At 45.4% G+C, this 5,088-nt stretch overlaps 2 non-coding genes across 2 annotated transcripts; one reads left to right on the forward strand and one right to left on the reverse strand.

Annotated features, from left to right (window-relative positions):
* Positions 1-3,759: 3,759 nt before the first annotated feature.
* trnal-cag (transfer RNA leucine (anticodon CAG)) lies at positions 3,760-3,842 on the forward strand. Its single transcript has one exon. It is a non-coding gene; the product is annotated as a tRNA-Leu (tRNA).
* A 439-nt stretch (positions 3,843-4,281) lies between these two features.
* trnak-cuu (transfer RNA lysine (anticodon CUU)) lies at positions 4,282-4,354 on the reverse strand. The gene has a single exon. It is a non-coding gene; the product is annotated as a tRNA-Lys (tRNA).
* Between the last annotated feature and the right edge of the window lie 734 nt (positions 4,355-5,088).

Consider the following 5,088-nt stretch of genomic DNA (forward strand, 5'->3'; position numbering starts at 1 on the left):
CTCCCGGGAATCAGTCTGGTGAACCTTCGCTGCACTCCCTCAATAGCAAGAATGTCCTTCCTCAGATTAGGAGACCAAAACTGTACACAATATTCCAGGTGAGGCCTGCGTCCGCGCACATGCAGAGGCTGAATTCCAGGACATAGTCGACGTATTTACTGAGGCGTATGAAAGCATGGGCCTTACGCTAAACATCCGTAAGACAAAGGTCCTCCACCAGCCTGTCCTCACCGCACAGCACTACCCCCAGTCATCAAGATCCACGGCGCGGCCCTGGACACCATGGACCACTTCCCATATCTCAGGAGCCTCCTATCAACAAGAGCAGGCATCGACGACGAGATTCAACACGGCCTCCATGCGCCAGTGCAGCCTTCGGCCGCTTGAGGAAAAGAGTGTTTGAAGACCAGGCCCTCAAAACTGTCACCAGGCTCATGGTCTACAGGGCTGTAGTAATACTTGCCCTCCTGTAAGGCTCAGAGACATGGACCATGTACAGTCGACACCTCAAGTTGCTGAAGAAATATCACCAACGATGTCTCCGCAAGATCCTACAAATCCCCTCGGAGGACAGACGCACCAACATCAACAGCCTTATTCAGGCTAACATCCCCAGCTTTGAAGCACTGACCACACTCGATCAGCTCCGCTGGGCAGGCCACATAGTCCACATGCCAGACACGAGACTCCCAAAGCAAGTGCTCTACTCGGAACTCCTTCATGGCAAACGAGCCAAAGTGGGCAGCAGAAACTCTACAAGGACACACTCAAAGCCTCCCTGATAAAGTGCAACATCCTCACTGACACCCAGGAATCCCTGACCCAAGACCACCCTAAGTGGAGAAAGTGCATCCGAGAGGGCGCTGAGCACCTCGAGTCTCATCGCCGAGTGCATGCAGAAATCAAGTGTAGACAGCAGAAAGAGCGTTCGGTAAACCTGTCCCACCCATCCCTTCCCTCAACGACTATCTGTCCCACCTGTGATAGGGTCTGTGGCTCTAGTATTGGACTGTTCAGCCACCAAAGAACTCACTTTACGAGTGGAAGCAAGTCTTCCTCGATTCCGAGGGACTGCCAATGTAGATTCCAAAATTCATGGAAACCCCCCAGTGTTTGGACTCACTGAAAAGGAAATTCGATTTAGGACTATTAAACATAAAGTTTGGGATTCTAAAAAGCATATGGAGGAAATCTACAATTCTTAACCAAGTTTGGGATTTTAAAAGGCATGTTTGGGCCTGTGGGGAAAAGCTGCAGTGACAGAGGGGTGGGATTTAGAGTTTGGATATTGTAGCTAATCAGTTTGTCTAGGGGAGCTCTTCAACCATAGTCAGGCTCCCAGAAAACATTAGCATTTAAACAATCGACCACGGAAGAAACATTATCCACCCTACCCACAGGACCCAAATATCACATCCATATTCCAACATCTTTTCAACATGTATAGAAATATCTGGCTCAGCTCAGACTTCCCGAAGCCAAAGCAGTGCTATTACAATGGACAAGAGTTCATCAGTTCATAAATAAGGAGTATCATCATCCCAAAGTCTATCAACAACAGATTAAAACATTTAATCAAGTCTCAGTTAGCAAGTCCGCCAAAACTTATACAAAGAAGACCACTTAAATCAATGGGCAGCAAAACTTAAACAAAAGAAACATTAGATTTGACACGAAGATTAAGCAGCCTCTCAGAGTATAAATGGGAGCCTATCGTACCAAGAGCAACCTATTTTTCTGAACTTTGGAACAACTAGATCAAGATCGAGAGCACACGGCGAGATAACACAGGAAGAGACATCACGACATCGGAGAAAAGAACTTCAAAAAACCAATCAGTGGAACATCAATACCAACTGACTTGGTAACAGGCATCAACCGGACCACCGCGACTGACGGACCCAACCAGGAAAATCAACCACTCGAAAACCGGGGTCCACGCAAGTTTTCCACTCTACAATTTGTGCCTCGACTGTCCAGCAGGTAAAAATTACCGAAACAACTTAAAACCCTATTGATGACAAAGGATACCGGCTTCGGGACTATCAGAATACTTCGTCACAGACAAGGCACCGGAAGGCTGGAAGGTAGATCACACCGGTTGTGGGAGAGCTGGTTGACGGTGACATGGAAGTGTCTGCAGTGTGCGGGACCAGACTGCTTCCACACATCCACAATGAATGTCCCACCCTTTATTTGGGAAAAGTACAACTGAGAGTGAACAAGTTCCATCCCGGTCAGAGCAATCTGAAGCTTTAACTGACTGACACCCTAGTTTGGGATTGTAATGTCTGTAAGCATGTAATGCTTGTAGCTCCACACTGTGGATGTGGACATATTGTGTACTGCAACTGTATAGTTAATCATTAAACAGAACAGGCTCTTTCCGGAGAGTTCCGAGAGAGCAGCCTGCATGTTAGGAAGCTGTGTGTGCTGTGCTCTGTGAAGATGTCACAGGGATGTCTTGCAATATGTGCATCTATCAGTCTCTGTGGTGCAATGGATTAGTGCGTTCAGCTATTAACTGCAAGGTTGGTGGATCGTAGCCCATTCAGGGACAAAGCCTTTAATTGTTTTTCCCCGAGGATTCTGTGCTGTGCTGTTCCATGTTGTCATTGTGCGTTTTGGCTGCACGAATATATTCCGCAACCATTGCCAGCTGTGCTGTTATCAAGTTATACCAACTGTTACTTGCATTTTCGCGTGGTTGTTCGTTGTCTCGTCGCCAATTGATACGCTCATAATAAAGAATGAAACTGAGTACTGTGAACAATGAGTAAGTGTGACATTAGCTCCTTTAATAAGACTCCAGAGTGCTTATATACGGTGCTCCCAATGGATGCTGGAATCCCTTGGGACTCCAACAGGTCGGCCCTCTGGTGGTGGTGTGATACAGGTGGCCAAGGGTTAAATACATAACACAAGGTGTGTGCGGAAATCAACCATCAAAAGCCCTGTCATTAACCACAGGGGTTTCCGGCAATTTTCTGATCGCAAAGCGCTTTCAGTCCTTGTCCTTAAAATTGTAGATGTGGATATTGGGGACTTTAATTACTTTGAAAGGAGAATATTGTTGTTTGGTGCAGTTCAGGTCAGAGAATTGTTTGTGAATGGAACTTTTTGCAGAGAGAGGGATTGAGCATTTCAGCTTGTTGCTGAACACTTCTCTCTGGGCACTGAGCAAAGCAGCACTTTCTGTCGTGTAGCGGTTATCATGTTTGCCTCACACGCGAAAGGTCTCTGGGCGGAAACATTATTTGTGAAGCAAAAACTTGTCTGCAATAAAATTGAACAAAAGCAGTCCAGGGTACATTGTCGCATGAGCAATGAACATTTTAAAACTAATCGACTCAAATACAGAGTGTGTAAAATCAGATCGGGGATAAAACTTCATCAAGGGTTAAAGTTTCACTCATTATTAAAGTTCAGTTATTGAAATTTCGATTGTCCCTGTTTGCATTTCTTTCATTCTGTGAAACAACACTATCGGTTTCTTCCATCAGATCGAAGTTGCATTTGAAACCCACAAACAGCTCATTAATTATTCGCTCTTCCCCAGTGCCAGAGCTCAGAGTGTTATTGTCCATCCCTGGGATGTAAGCTACCTCAGACCCGGGCCAAACCTCCCCGTGCACCGATCACAGGCTCAGGAAAACCCCGGGGGAGAGGATATCCCGATCACTGGGCCTTCCAGCAACACTGAACAAGCACCCGGTCTGAAACTTTCCTGAGTAATAACTTGTAACTGAAGCATCAACAGTCAGGATGGCCGAGCGGTCTAAGGTGCTGCGTTCAGGTCGCAGTCTCCTCTGGAGGCGTGGGTTCAAATCCCACTCCTGACATTCAGTGTTTTTAATTGCAAACTCATTTGTTTTGACACCACTCTGAAGTGCTTTGGGACATCCATCTAACATAATAAAATTACTCCACTTCAATTACAAACAGTGATATCAAAGTTACTTCCCAAACCGGGAAACGATCCCGGGTGGCTGTAGCGAAAGGAATGGTTTTGTGAAGCATTGAAAGGTGCCCTGTAAATATCCCGCACTGCTAATTTAAACTCACGGTTATAATTTGTTTCAGTGCAAAAGAAGGCAGGCTCGAAGGGCCAAATGGCCGACTCCTGCTCCTGGTTCTTGTGTTCTTATGCAGAGCACAGAACAGATGATTAAATTATCAGCTCTCCCTCAGTTCGCATTTCTTTCATTGTGCAAAAGAAGATAATGTGTTCATTAATTATGTTTTCCCGTGAAAGCAACATAAATTTTAAGGAACAGTAATCGACTAACATGGGGCTAAAACCCACAACCCTGAGATTAAGAGTCTCATGCTCTACCGACTGAGCTAGCCAGGCTTCTCAACATCTACCCTGTCAACATCTACCCTGTCAATCCCCTTCAGAATATTGTCCGTTTCAACGAGATCACCTCCGATTCTTCGAAACCCCAGAGAGAATCGGCATATTCTACACAATCTCTCATCATAGGACAGCCCTCTCATCCCAGGAATCAATCTGTTGAACCTCTGTTGCACCACCTCCAAGGCAAGTGTGTCCTTCCTCAGATAAGTACTATGGGCGAATATCCTGTTTTCCTGCTGATTCTACTTCCTCCTCCTTTGATAGTCCTTCTCTGTACATTCTGTATTCTGCTTGGTTCTCTACTGAAATATGAGCCTGAAGTTTATCACAAGCTTCCGTTTTTGTGTTTTAGTTGATCGTCATTCATCCACCGAGCTGTAGCTAGCTATCATGCTATTTCTGCACCCTGCATGAGAACGTGTCTAGTCGTTACCCGATCTATCTCATTTTTGAAAGTCTCCCAATGTGTATTTACTGTTTTACCGAGAAATCTTTGGTTTCAATCTACCTGGGCCGGATCCCTTTCAACTCAAAAAATTAGTCCTCCTACAGTTGGGTATTTTCACACATGATTATACCTTCTCCTTTTCCATAACTACTCTAAACCTAATGATATTGTGATCACTGTTTCCTCAATGCTCCTCCACAGAAACATGCTCTACTTAATCCATTTCCGAGATCCAGAACTGCTTTCTTCCACATCGTGCTGGAAACATACTGATGGAGAA

Source organism: Pristiophorus japonicus, unplaced genomic scaffold, assembly GCF_044704955.1.
Source record: "Pristiophorus japonicus isolate sPriJap1 unplaced genomic scaffold, sPriJap1.hap1 HAP1_SCAFFOLD_472, whole genome shotgun sequence".
In the NCBI taxonomy this organism is placed as follows: Eukaryota; Metazoa; Chordata; class Chondrichthyes; family Pristiophoridae; genus Pristiophorus; species Pristiophorus japonicus.